Here is a 15,383-nt window from a genome sequence, read left to right on the forward strand (position 1 = left end):
AGGGCCTAGGGTTCCACTGAGCGCTGTTGTTGTCTGCGCAGGCTCCTGCTTCCCACCCTCTTCTCCTAGAGTCTCAGAGAAGCCCGGAGATGAGCCAGTGCCCCCGAGAACCAGGCACCCCATCTTGGTAGTGGTTGTCAGCAAGGCGAGGTATATTTGCTTTGCTATTTTATTGAGCGAGTACGTCGACCTCCATTGTTTCTCTTTTACTCGGGAACCTGGAAGGACTTCCCCTCCCAGTTTGGTTTTTTATTTTTTTATTAAAGGGGCCCTTTCACTGAGTGGGTGTATCTCGCTCCAAGTGAGAGTGTGATAAGACCTGGGCCTGAGCGGGCCAAGGTCTCCCAGTGCATCCTGGGCCAGCTCTATCTGGCCACTGGACCCAGATGACTCAGGAGAAGGAGGTGAGGCTGCTGACCTGGCCCGGCCCGCCCTCACTAACTCCAAGTCTTGTCATCATCTCGATGGCATGGTCCTCTGAGAATGAAGGACAAACGCACAGCAACCCCAGCCCTTCTGCTTCTCTCCTGAACGTAAGGTCATCTCTGGAAATGGGCCCGGAATGTACTATAAACATTTAAGAAGCATTGGGACTGCAAAGATGGAGATTGGCAGCTCCTGCCTTCCAGGACCTTAGGGCATTTAGCTAGCACTTGTAAGTTTTCCAAAGCATTTACAAATATTCATTCTCACATAAACCCTGGGAAGAAGAAGATGCTCTTTTATGAGTGAGGAGACAGGCAACAGAGAGGTCACAGTGACTTGCGTTGGGTCACACAGCTTAAAAGAGGGAGACTGCATTTAAATTCAGGTCTTCCTGACTCTCTAGTTCTCTGTCTGCTGTGCCTCTTAGTTTGCCACCAGTTAATCTCGGAGTCAACAGGTTGGCTCAGCAGCTGCAGACAGGTATTCTTGATAAGTTATGGTAGGGTCCAAGGGGTTATGAGAAATTAGAGGAGGGAGAGATCCTGTTTACGTGGTCGGTATTAGGCAATTTGAGGAGTAAGAGACTGAAGAATATGAGGAAAGGGGAACAAAGATGCATTTCCCCCCTAGAACTATTGGAGTAACTTCCCTTGATGATTAATGAATAAAGGTCAAAGAAGGGAAAGAGGACTGTTCCTGGTTGGTAGACAGAGGGCTGGAAGGTACAAATTTAGAAACATTCTAGTTCAATCCTCATTTTACAAATAAGGAGCTCTTTCGTCAAATCATTTACATAGGTAACATGTAGCAGAAGTGGAATTTGAAGTCCCAAACCAGTGTTCTTTTTACTGTGCAGGCTACTATTTTCTTACCCCCTCCTCCTTTTTTTTTTTTTCCATCGTCAGGGTACATATATGATTGATTGACTTGCTTTCAGATAGCACATAGGGAAAGGAGGGTTTAGAGTGGTGGCATATATCATGTAACCTACTGACCAAAAAAATGTTGAAACTGCTTTTTCTTAGTTAATTTCCACTCAGGCTACTAGGTTTACATTGGTATTGGACTGATTCCAAGTTCTGTCAGGGGTTAGGCTGAAGCTACTTTTTTCATATAATTATTGTCCAGACAGCCCCGTTGGGGGGTCTGAGTGTTCACTCTCAAAAAATGCAAATTCCAATTCTAACTCTGTTGTCAGGTGACCATGTCAACCTGCATCATTTTCTACCTTCCCTATCCTATATTCTCTCATCTCTAAAATGGGAATAATAAAGTCACTTTACTTTAAGTGGAACTCTCTGTATTAGAGACACATTAACAAGCACAAAAAGATTATGTTGGGATGAGAGGTGTTTTAATGTTCTCAGTATTCTTTTGTTGGATTCCTCCAGTATCTCATTGTAGTATGAAGATAGTTTTGGGTTCTCCAAGACGATACAAATGAAAAACTAGCTCTGACTAGGCTTTGGTGAGGGTCTATTCAGTTATCATCCAGGAAGGAGCCCAGTTAAGAACTGAAAGGACAAAGGATGAGGATAACAGGTATTAAATTTTTTTGGATCTTGGATTTCACAAAGAATATCACCTAATAAAAGGTTTGGGATCTGCAGTTCTATACTGTAGTGTCTGGAATGTACTTCTAACTATTTGACATGTGACTCTCCAGCAAAAAAGGATGTGTGATACACTTTTAAGTTTAAACTGTACCATGAACAGTTTCACCTTCATTTTCTTATGTGTAGACACCCATCCTAACAATAAATCAAGTCCTGATATGTTCAGTCACTTTGTAGTCATGTCTGACTCTCTGTGACCCCATTTAAGGTTTTCTTGGCAAAGATACTGGAGTGATTGGGCATTTCCTTCTCCAGTTCATTTTATAGATGAGTGCCAGGCCTAGAGGCCTGTATTGGGCTACCCGAGTCTTTCTTACCTCACCTCCGAGGTCTTCGGCTGGCCAAAACCGGATGCACATATGAGAGAAAGGATGTTCCAGAGTCGAACAAGGGTTGAGCTTTATTTCAGGGTCTAGTTACAAGTGCAGGGGGGTCTTCCTTAGGAGGAAGAGGGGGAGATTTCCTAAGGAGGCTAAGCTTAAGGGATTGGAAGTAGAAGTACAAGCGGGGAGAGAGGGGGAGGGGAGAGAGGAAAGAAAAGAAGCGGAGCCTACTGTCCTCTTGGCTCCACACGTGCTAAGAGAGCTTTCAGGCTTCCTCAATCCTACTTAACCTTCAGCCGCACAGTTTGCATCTAAATACCGTGCTGTTAGATAACAATAGTGTGCCCAGATCTGGGACGACCTCGAGGGCAGGGAGACTCCACCCATCACGTATCTCCCGGGGAGAGGCGGAAATACTCGAGCTAGCCGAGCTAGCTCAGTCTGACCTTCTCGGATCCCCGCTGTTCATGGAGGGCCTCGTAAGACTCTAAGATTTAGAAGTCCCACTTTTACCCGCCCGAGACCGTCCACACGGAATTGAGCTTCCAATCCCAACAGATGAGGAAACTGAGGCAAACAGGATAAAGTGACTTGCTCAGGGTCACACAGCTAATCAAAGTGTCTGAGGCCAGATTTGAACTCACAGAAATGAGATTTGCTGACTGCAAGTTGTATCAGTAAGCACCCTGACATATACAGAGCGGGGTGAGGGGGGCATGCTGTCACAGGTTCTTAGATCTGCATTTCTAAAAGGAAAGCAACTTTTGAGGAGTTAACAATCATTTTAATCAAGCACATGTGTCATTCACTTAGTTGAGGGGAAAAAGTCAGCACCGTGAACTTCAGAGAAAATATGGAGAAATAAAGATCAACAGATAGTACTTCCAAACTGTCTGATAGTAGGCAATACATACATTACAAATCAACTGGCAGATGCAACTGCCTGAACATACATACATAGTTACCAGAGAGAGAAGCACCAACATCTGGATTTTCAAAACCAAGGGGCTGCTTAGTGGCTTCTCAGAGTGTCATCTGGCACACGAGCCTTCTTCCAAAAACTAAGCCTCAAAGGAAAACCGCACCTCAGTCCTTATACACTTTTTAGAGCAAGAGGGCATCACAACCCTTGAGAACCAGTGCCTCATTAACAAAAGGTGTGGGCCTTCCTACAAATCTTCCCAGGCCCATTAATGGGTAGGGAAGATCTTCTTTAATCACCTTATTCAATCAGAGGTGCTTGATTATATTAAAGCAAAAACAGCAAAAGATCCTATTTTGCTTGCCATCATAGTTCACCTTTCCAGGATCCTTGATCTTATACTCTAAATGGCCATGGATCCTGGAACAAATAGAAACATTATACTTCTTGATTATACTAAAACAAAATCAGGAAAAGATCCTACTTTGCTTGCCATTACACAAGTTCAGCATCTTCTCCACTGTACCACCTATGTGCTTTTCCAGATGGGCACTTTTTGCCAAATTCCAAGTTGTAAGTGTTCACTCTGACAATTTGACTGCAAGCAGAGCTCCTGGCACACAGTAGGCACCTAATATATACTTAAAGCATAGTAGGTTTGGCTATGAGAGTAGACCAAAGTTGAGTAGAAAGTAGGCAGCAGAGCTCGGGTTCAAACCTTTCCCACTAACAAGGAAAGCCTGAGCATCAGTCACATGGCTGTACCAGGCTTGGAGTCAGGAGGACTCAAGTTGAAATCTGAAGAAAAAAAGAAGTGAATGAATGGAGAATCTCAATGATGGTGGTAGTATTCTAAGTGGGAAGAAGCAGAAGGGTGTGAGTGATGCTAAGGAAATAAAATCAACAAGACTACTGATATATGGGAAACGACAGAAAGTTTTTTCATTTTAATTTTTAATTCAAAAGTTTCTAATTATGTAGTTGACTCCAGTATGCCCTAGATTGCATCTCTGACATCAGAGAAATAGTGGATAGTTTAAGTATAATTAACAATGCTATTGTTTAAAAGTTTTGGAATTTTAAATATTGAACTTTTTATATTTGGAATTTTTAAAATTTAAAATTTAAAATTTTAGATTTTTGATTCATTTAAAGTTTTTATTTTTTTTAAAAATTTATTTTATTTTTTTTTTTTAAAAATAGTTATTTTATTTGTTTTTAGTGTTCTATAATCACCTCCATATATCTTAGATTTTTTTCCTCTCTCCCCCTCCTATCCTCCTCCATCCCCACTCCCTCCCTGGGATGGCTTGCAATCTTATATAGCTTCTACACATACATTCCTATTAAATACAATTTCACCATAGTCATGTTGAATAGAAGAATTGAAATGAATGGGAGAAACTATGAAACAAAACAAAGCATAACACAAAAGAAAATGGTCTGCTTCAATCTGTGATCCAATTCCACAGTTCTTTCTCTGGATGTGGAAAGTGTTTTGCCTCAAAAGTCCATTGGGAATTTTTTAGGTCTTTGCATTGCTATGAAGGACTAAATCTACCAGAAAAATTCCTCACACACTGTGGTTGTTGCTATGTACAAAGTTCTCCTGATTCTGCTTCTTTCACTCAGCATCAGTTGATGTAAGTCTTTCCAGGCCTTTCTGAAGACTTCCTGTTCATCATTTCTTATAGCACAATAGTATTCCATTGCATTCATATGCCACAACTTGTTCAGCCATTCCCCAGTTGATGAACATTCCCTTAATTCCAGTTTTTGGCCACCACAAAGAGAGCTGCTATAAATATTTTTGTACATGTGGGACCCTTTCCCATTTTTACGATCTCTTTGGGATACAGTCCTAGAAGCAATATTGCTGAGTCAAAGGGTATGCACATTTTTGTAGCCCTTTGGGCATAGTTCCAAATTGCTCTCCAGAATGGTTGGATCAGCTCATAGCTCCACCAACAATGAATCCACATCTTCTCCAACATTTATCATCTTCCTGTTTTGTCATGTTAGCCAATCTAATAGGTGTGATGTGGTATCTCAGAGTTGTTTAGATTTGTATCTCTCTAATCAATAGTGATTTATAGCATTTTTTCATATGACTATGGATAGCCTTAATTTCTTCCTCTTAAAACTGCCTGTTCCTTATCCCCTGACCATTTATCATTTGGGGAATGACTTGTATTCTTGTACATTTGACTCGGTTCTCTATATATTTTAGAAATGAGGCCTTTATCACAGACACTAGTTGCAAATTCATTCTTTTTTTATCAAATCAGTCAAGTGTGTTATGGACAAAAGAATCTAGACAAAGCTGCAGGAAAATTTGAGCCTGGAGAGAGTACTTTGAACTCAAGGAAGAAGGCTTCATAGAATATGCTATTTGGAGGCAGTATACCTGGAAACCCTTGATGACTTCTATTTACCAGCAATATATAGGAAAAGACCTTTAAAAGACACACAAACAACACTTATAATTGAATTATACATGATAATATACTATATAATTCTATACAATTTAATATAGCAATAATATATACAAAAGAAAATTTATTTTTGTTATATATATGGAGAGGGGGCACTTGGGTGCAGTGACCTGCTCAGAGTCACCCAGCAAGCAAGTGTCAGGGACTGGATTTGTACTCAGATGTTCCTGATTCTGGGCTTGGTGTTCAATGTATTGAACCACCAACTGCCCATTAGAGTTAGGTCAAAGCTACTTTTTATTGAACTATTGTCTAGTTAAATTTTGGAATTTGGATTTTGAGATTAGCATTTAAAAAATTTAAATTTCAAAATTCTTAATTTGGAAATGTTATTTTAGACCTGGAAAGTGTAATTTTTAAATTTCAGAATTTAAATCTGAAAATTTGAAATTTAAGATTTTGAAATTTAAAATTAGAAAAATATAAATTTTAAAATGTTGAATTTCATCTTTTAAATTTCAGCATTTGAAATGATTATTTAGAAATATGAGATTTTTAATTTTGAAATGGGAGATTTTAACATTTGAGAGATATTTTAAATTTTAATTTTTAAAATTTGAAATAAAAAATGATATTTTCAATTTTTATTCATTTGGCTTTTAAGCAAGGCAGCATCAAGTGTGATAGAAGTGAAGGCAATCTAGATAAAACTAGCAAAATTTGACACTGGAAATAGTACTTTGAGTTCAAAAGAAGATTGAAGTTTTCATATCAAATATGATTTAGATGCAGTAATCCTGGGAATTTTCACTGACTTCTGTGTTAGGACCAATCCAGAGGGAAAATCTTTTAAAATCTATAAATATATATGATTCAATTGATTGTAATTCTACATAGCAATAATGTATATGAAAAAGATCAAATTTATTTTGTATGTATGTATGTAGAGAGAGGTGGAGATGACAGTTGGTTCAGTGACCTGACTCATGGTGATAGGGACCATATTTGAATTCAGATCTTCCTAATTTCCAGCCTGATGCTTTATCTACTAAGCCTTTAATTTTCCATTAGGCTGAAGCTACTTTTTTATGGAACCATTGCCTATTTGAAATTTTGAAAACTTGGAATTAAAAAATGTGAAATTTTAAAAAGTAAAAGCCTGAATTTTTAAAATCTGAAATTTGTCATTTTAATTTTTAAAATTTAAATTTTGACTTGAAACAGGAAGTGATCAAAGTTGAAATCCAAAGAAAAGAAAGAGAGTGAATGCAGATTATGAATGATGGTGGTGATATTCTGAATGGAGAAGAGAGGGTTGTGAGTGATGTTAAGGAAATAAAATCAACAAGACTACTGAAAATGACAAATTTTTCATTTTTTATTTTAATTTTCAAATTTTATAGTTGACTCCAGTATGCCCCAGGTTGAATCTCTCACAACAGAAAAACTGTGGATGTTTTAATTATTATTAACAATGTTATTGTTTAAAAGTTTTAGAATTTTAAACACTGAAATAAAGTTTTACGTTTTGAAGGGAGACAAACACCATTTAGACAATACTCTAGTAAATTTTGATAATGTAGTATCTACTGTAGTAGATAATAGTTGGTGCTGAAGGGAAGATTGAAAGTGTCATAGCATGTATGATTTGAAGGCAGTGTTCTTGGAACCCCTCGACAGCTTCTGTGTACCAGAAATATAAAAGAAAAGTTCATCATATGTATAAATATATTATATATGATTATGTTGTATAGAATTCTAAATGACAAAATATATAATGCAATATGATACAATTTGTAATGACATGAAATAAATGTAAAAATTATTTTTGTTTTATATATATATATATATTGAGATAATCAGGGTGAAGTAACTTACCCAGGGTAACTGATTTGAACTTAGGCGTTTCTGATTTCTGCTCCATATAATGAGCTATCCAGCTACTTATTAGGGATAGGCTGAAGCCACTTTTTTATGGAAGTATTCTTCAGACAGCCCACATGGTGTCTTGGGTATTCCGTCTTAAAATGTAAATTCTGGTCCTGATTCTGTTGCCAGCTGACCATGTGAACTTGAATAATTCTTTACTTTACTAATCCTTGATTCCATCATCTCTAAATTGGGAATTAGAAAGTATAACAGTATTTTATAATAACAAAGAAACACATTGAAAAGTTAAAAGTTATGCTGGGATCAGAGATGTTTTGATGGTCCTAATATTCCTGCATGGGAAGCCTCCAGTATCCCATTGTAGCATGAAGTCAGCCTTGGGTACTCCAAGATATAAAGACATGCTTTAGTGAGGATCTCCTTCAGCTATTATCCAAGAAGGAGCCCACTTAAGTTCTGAGAGACTCAAAGAGCAGACTGGCCAAATTATACTGTATATAATTCTGTATAACTTAATATAACAATAATACATATAAAAAAGCAAACTTATTTTTGTTTTATATATATATGTATATATATATACACACACATATATATATATACACACAGGCAGGGAGGGGGGCGGGGCAGTTGGATGCAGTAACCTGCTCAGGGTCACCCAGAAAGCTAGTATCAGGGACCAGATTTGAACTCATCTTCCTGATTCTTGGCTTGGTACTCAATGTAGTAAGCCACCAATTGCCCATTAGAGTTAGGTTGAAGCTACTTTTTACTGAACTATTGTCTAGTTTAAATTCTGAAAATCTGGAATTTGGATTTTGAAATTTGAAGATTTGATTTTTGAATATTTGAAAATACTCCTTAGTGTTTTAAATGTTTAAATCTCAAAATTTGAAAGTACAGCTTTGGACCTGAAAAATGTAATTTTTAAATTTCAGACTTAAAATTTGAAATTTAAGTTTTTGAATTTTAAGTTAGAAATATAAACTTTTGTAATTTTAAAATGTTGAATTTTATATTTTAATTAGAACATTTGAAATGTTTGGATGTTTGAAGTTTTTCATTTTGAAATTAGAAGTTGTAATATTTGAAAGTAATTTTAAATTTGAATTTTTAATATTTTAGATTAAAATGTTTGATTTCTTAAATTTTCAATTTGTGTTCATTTGTTTTTTAATTGAGGTGCATCAGGTGTGATGGAGACGAACATAATCTAGACAAAACGCTAGTAAAATTTGACACGGGAGATAGTGCTTTGAGTTCAAAAGAAAATTGAAGGTGCCATAACAATTATGATTTGGATGCAGTAATTCTGAGAAATTTCAGCAGCTCCTGTACCAGCAATCTAGAGGAAAAGTCCTTTAAAATATGTAAATATATATGACTATTCAATACTGTTTCACATGAGACATTATAACTAACATATATATGAAAAAGATCAAATTTATTTTCATTATGTATATATGTAGAGAATGACATAAGATTTGGGATGGAAATCTGTTTGGTAACCTGATTCAGGGTGACAGAGGTATTAAGTGTCAGGGAGCGGATTTGAAGGTCAGCAGCCGGATTTGAAGTTAAATCTTCCAGATTCCCAGCCTGGTGCTCTATCTATTGAGCCACCAACTACCCATTTATTAGGCTGCAGCTGTGGAATTAAAAAAAATGTAATGTAAAATTTTCAAATTTGAAATTGTGCATTTTAAAAATAAAAATTTGGTATTTTGAAATTTGAGGTTCTGAATTTTGAAAACGCAAAACTCAAAATTCAGAATTTTGAATATCTGAAATTTGAAAAACAGAATTTCAATTTCAAAATTTTAAATGTAGAATTTTTACATTTTTGAAAATTTGTGATTTGTAATTTTGAAATTTAAAATTCTAAATTCTGAACATTTGAAAATTAAACATTGGAAATTTGAAATTCTGAAAATGAAATTTGAAGGTTTGAAATTTGAAATTGAGTTTTAAAATTTTAACTTTTAAATTTTGAATTGACTTTTGTAAAAGGAAATAAAAAAGGAACTTTGACATTGTAATATTGTAATTCAAATTGTATTTTTGTTTTGAAATGGACAATTTAACATTTGAAATTCAAAATTTGAAATTTCAGAATTCAGAATTTGACATTTATTATTTTCCATTATAGGAATTTGAAATTTTAAAAATTTTCAATTTTTCGGTTTTCATTATTTCTTTATATGTTTTCCTACTGAGGCAGCATAAAGTGTGATGGGGACACACACAGTCCAGACAATATTGTAGTAAGTTTTGATACTGTAAATAATAGTTGGTGCTCAAGAGAAGATAGAAGGTGTCATACACATGATTTGTAGGCAGTATTCTTGGGACCTCTCAATAAGTTCTGTGTACCAGGAGTATAGAGGGAAATGCTTTGTATTTTATAGAATTCCATATGATAAAATGTATAATGCGATATGATATGATTGTAATGCAACATAAATAGAAATATAAAAATTATTATGTTTTACACACACACACATTAGGCTTGCCAAATGGTGTTAATTTTTTCTTTTTTTGTATCTAGAATTTCACAAAGAATTTCAACTAATAGAAGGTTTGGATTCTGCAGTGCTACACAGGTGTCTGGGATGTACTTCTAATTGTTTAACATGTGGCTCTCCAGCAAAAAAAAAAAAAGTACGTGTGATACATTTTTAAGTTTAAACTGCACCGTTACCAATTTCTCCATCATTATCTTATGTCTAGACAATCATCAAGTTCTGATATGTTCAGTCACTTTGCAGTTAAGTTTGACTCTCTGTGACCCCATTTAAGGTTTTCTTGGCAAAGATACTGGAATGAGTAAAGATACTTGAGTGATTGAACATTTCCTTCTCCAGCTCATTTTACAGATGAGAAAACTGAGGCAAACAGGATAAAAAGTGACTTGCCCAGGGTCACGTAGCTTGTCAAAGTGTCTGAGGCCAGATTTGAACTCACAGAAATGAGACTTGCTTGCAAGTCCAGTACCCTCTCCACTGCACCACCTATATGCTTTTCCAGATGAGCAGTTTTTGTCAAATTCCAAGTTGCAAGTGCTCACCCTGATAATTTAACATTCAGCTGCAAGCGGAGCTCCTGGCACATAGCAAACACCTAGTGTATATACACTTATGACTTAGTAGAGTTGACCAAAGCTGCATAGAGAGTAGGTAGCAAAGCTTGAGGTCAAATCTTTCCCACTAACAAGGAAAGCCAGAGGATCAGTCACGTGGTAGAGGGGATAGAGTGCCAGGCTTGGAGTCAGGAGAACCCAAATGGAAATCTGAGTGGGAAGATGGTGTTGGGGGGATAAAATAAAATATGTAAAATGCTTTGTGAAACTTAAAGCGCTATATAAATGTTGGTTATTGTTTCTGATTTTTCTATTTTGAATCCATTCTAATATTTAATATTACTGTAATAATAACTAACACATAGTGCCTTCTATGTGCCAGATACAGCTTAGTGCTTTTTAATATAATTTTAAAATTCTATTTCCTCCTTTTCAGGGTCGTCACTGCTTAACTAAGGTTTTTAGCAATTCATTCTAAAATATTTATCCTACTCATCTTTCTATTCAGTTCTTTTATTGGACCGTCTAACCTCTCTCACAGCTCCTATGGCAATTCCATATTCTTTTCTGTGTTCTGTTTCTAGTAGGTGCAGAATAATTTTCTTCTTACGGAGTTTGATTCTGAGAGTCTCTTATCCCATAATATTTCTTTATCCTGTTAGGTATTTTCATCTGGTCAGTCATTTCTTAAGGCATTCTTCATTCTTAGTTGCTTTGTTGTTTCTTTTTTCCCCTTCCGTGAAGGCTTAACTCTTCAGCTTGTTCTTTTTGAGGTGCGGATGATTCTGGGGCCAAATTACATTCGAGGTGTTCCTTTTCCAGAAGTGGTTGATAAAGGGTCCTTGGTGTTTATTGATTCCATCTCAATTGGTTCCAGTTTTTAAAAAATTCAGTAGTCACCATGAGCACAGACAAAGAGCCAGTGGCATGAGAACTAATGTGGAATAAGAAGCAGATCGTGCTGTGTTTGTGGGGTTTTAAAAAATAAGTTGTGTGTGAATTACCTTGTAGAAATTTATTTTTCATTCTCCCCTTTAGAATGTTGTTCTTTTACTTCATTTGACACATTTTCTTACTGTGAAGAGAGTTGGGTTCTGTCTAGCCAGAATTTGCCAGGCTTCTTTTGCCATCTTCCTCACTTTTTTAGGATTCCATTCAAAAACTGAGGATGATGGACACCTTGTCGCCCTTGGGACATCGTTGTTTGTTGGAGAAGTTATCAGGCTAGTGGTGGATTAAGATTACATTGACAACTAAGAATAAGACCTTTTGATTGAACAAGAAAGAAATCAGAGTGATAAATTAATTCCACCAGAAGGAAGCTGCATAGAGACAGGGACAATTTTATTTTTGTCTTTTTATCTTCAATACCTAGCATAGTGCTTTGTATTTTTTTATTTTCAAGCGACTTTTGAGACTTCATGGCATGGGGGGGTTAGTTGAAATTTCTCTTCCAAGGCAACATCTTCTCTGCAACTTAAGACTCTAAATGATGCTTTATATTAGTATGCACTTAATAAATATTTGTTGAACGGAATGAATCTTTTTGCATTCCAAGGAGGTTTCCAAAAAATATCTGCAAATAGATAGACTCTGCACGCACTTTTCAGTTTTTCTTTTAGTACCGACTTTTGTCAATGCATGTCCCTTCTAATTCTACCCCACAATCCTGAGTAGTGACCACTCAGTTGTCCTTTCCCCAGTAGTCCTATTGACTCAGTTAATCCCCAGGAAGAAAGGGTATAAGAGGAAAATAGAAATGCAGTTCTGTTTCCCAGGCTTTTTTTTCTGTGTTCCAGGCTATACAAGAAAAAAGAAAGTCTTTGGTGTAGAGGAGGGATCCAGATTAACTGAGTGCCTAATAAGCCTATTTATAATAAGCCCTACAATAGTGTTTTATAATATAGTATAGTATAGCATAGTATAATATAATATAATATAATATAGTGTCTTAAGGTTTGCAAAGAACTTTAAAAATATTAATTCATTTTTTTCCTTCACAACAGTCTGGGAAGGGAGGTGCTCTTATTATTCCCCCTTTACAGATAAAGAAACAGAGTCATAGCTAGAGTAAGTGATCTGCTCACTGTCACATGGCTAGTAAGTATCTGAGGTAGGATTTGAACTCAACTCTTCCTTACTACAGGTCCAGTGTTCCATTCACTACACCACATTAGATATGCATGTACTCTGTTCACTATTAAATACCTCCAACATGGTCAAGGCTGTGGCTGTGGCTAATGGAGGAAATGGTTAGAGACCTTTCCACTTGCCTCCCTCCTCACTAAAAGACATGCCCTAGTCCTTGTTTGACTGGGAGCTTAAGAAAATAGCTCTTTTCCCTCAGTTATCTTAACACGAGCCATATCCTAATGTTGGAAACCACTAAATTTGCCACAAAATTTGAAATAGGACTTATTCCAAAATATGCTGCCCATGAAAATTAAGCTGCACTTCAGTAGTATTCATTATGTGTAGCGTGTCATAATCTCCACAGGACTCATCGTTGCGCATTTATTCCAATTCAGTGCAAACTAAAAGGAGAGAACATGCTTGCAATATCTGATCTCCCACAGAGTTTAGATTGTTACCATATAGAGGAACTTTGTTTACTTAGGGAAGTATTTATTTTTCAATATAAACTGCAATTTTCATTCAGTCACATATTTAAGAAAAAAATGATTTGAAATTCTGAGTAAGGTAAGCTATATTGTAAAATATGTGTTTTGGAAAAGTACGGTATTTTTTCCTAGTAAGCAAATGAAAGAATGTAGTGGTGATTGTTACAGGCAGCACACTCTTCATTCCACTAGGGAGCAGCAGAGTCATGATTTTTCCCTGCAGTTGATTAAAAACTTATTTGGGAGCTTGCTTTGGAAGCCAGTTTCCAACGCAAAACAGCACATATTAAAGGTGTCATGAATTATTTTTATTATTTAATGAGCCTAATTTCTACCTTGGGCCGGAAAACCATAGCAATAGTTTATATGGTCAGCAAAGTGAGTAGTGTGATCTCTGTGTTTATGCTAAAGAAACCCTCTTACCTCACTTTTCAAGTTCATTCATTTATTTAAAAAGAATTTATTGAACACATACTGTACCATACCGTATTAAGTGCTGTGGGGTATACAAATGAGTAGAATTATAATACTTCACATTTATGTGGCATTTTATAGCCTAAACAGTACTTTCCTTACAACAATCCTATGAAATAGATAGAGGGAGCATTATGCCTTCTTTTCATAGCTAGGGATACTGAGGCTCAGTATGTTTATACATGGACTGTCCCAGGTCACATGGAAAGTGTCAGAATAGTAAACTGTATAAAGGATAATCAGAAATGGGGGTAATGCATTTCCCATGGGAAGGACAGTAATCCCTGGGATGCTTTAGCTTATTAATTACAGTGTCTGTTACTTTCTCCCAACATGGAGCCAAAAGAGTCATCTTGAACTGAGAACACTTTTCTAGCTCCATGATGCCTTTGTAAGATTAGAATTCTCAAATCTCAGCTCCTTCTGACCTTTAGCATTACTGACATTATTCTCATGGTATGGTACCACTCTTTTGTATTCATTCTCTTTTACTTGCCCTTGTTTCTATTTTCCATACTAGAATGTAATGTCAGTTCCAAAGGATGGAGGTCTCTCCTTAATGCCTTGTACCTGTGTGAGGGTTGGGGCCAAGTTGATAAGGGCAAGAGAGTTCCAGGCCCTTTGAGTCTCTTTAGTTTCTTCAGTGACTTCAAGTCTTTTTAATTTCTTTGGGTCTCAAGTCTCTGAACTGTGCAGTTGCTTTGGGCACTTCTGGCTTCCAGTTTCAGGAGAGAAGGCGGAAGATGCCAACTTCTCTTTCGGTTGGTTGTTCAAGAAAAAGATAACTGGGGAAAAGCTGACATGAGAGGAACTGGAAATCACCAGGTGCCTATCCCCACTTTCCTGCAGTGGAGATTTCGGTGAGTTGCCCCTTGAGTGAGATCTAGGACTCTCTCTCTCTCTGTCTCTCTCTCTCTCTTTCCCTCTCAGTTGAGCTGTTATCTCACTCCCAGTGAGGGAGCTCCTTTATTCTGGTGTATATTCTTTTATGCATACTTTCTCTGATTTTTCTTTTACTATTCACTTGGATAAATATGTTTCTTTACTACTTGCTTTGTGAATTCATTGTGGAACTCGTAGTTTGTGGGAAAGAGGTCAAGTCTTGAATACAAAGCTTGGGGTGCTGCTCTCCTCAGTGAAACAGTAATCAGAGATTTAGCTTGAACCTAAAAACTACATCTCCTAGACTAATGATCATTAAATAATCAGAGAGATAAAATCCTAGTCTGGTACCTCCTCTCTCTGAGAGGAACAGAGTAGTGAAAGCTTTTGACTCCAACCTTCTGCTTCTTCTCTTGGCAGGAATCAAAGTCTCCCTTGGAGAAGGGTGAGGGTAAAAGAGGTTAGAGATGTTTATTCTGCCTCCCTTTGAGCCATACAAAAACACCCCCATGATACTTGCATGGCAACAGCCCTTACTACACATACTTTAAACATCTAAGTTGATTAGTGGATCCTGCACATTCACAATCAGTCCCTTGAGGTAATTTTACTTTTTCTTACTTTTCAGAATTGCTTATGTTGTTTTATTTGAATTTCATTCTTGAGAACTTTCCATCATTCTTAGATTGATTTTCCTTGCAAGATTGTAGACCAT

At 36.5% G+C, this 15,383-nt stretch overlaps 1 long non-coding RNA gene across 1 annotated transcript; it reads left to right on the forward strand.

Annotated features, from left to right (window-relative positions):
- The first annotated feature begins 64 nt into the window (after positions 1 to 64).
- On the forward strand, positions 65 to 8,868 carry LOC140506595 (uncharacterized). The gene is made up of 2 exons (XR_011967989.1): positions 65 to 150; positions 8,795 to 8,868. It is a non-coding gene; the product is annotated as an uncharacterized lncRNA (long non-coding RNA).
- The last annotated feature ends 6,515 nt before the right edge of the window (positions 8,869 to 15,383 follow it).

The sequence above is a fragment of the Notamacropus eugenii genome, chromosome 5 (assembly GCF_028372415.1).
Source record: "Notamacropus eugenii isolate mMacEug1 chromosome 5, mMacEug1.pri_v2, whole genome shotgun sequence".
NCBI classification, from domain to species: domain Eukaryota; kingdom Metazoa; phylum Chordata; class Mammalia; order Diprotodontia; family Macropodidae; genus Notamacropus; species Notamacropus eugenii.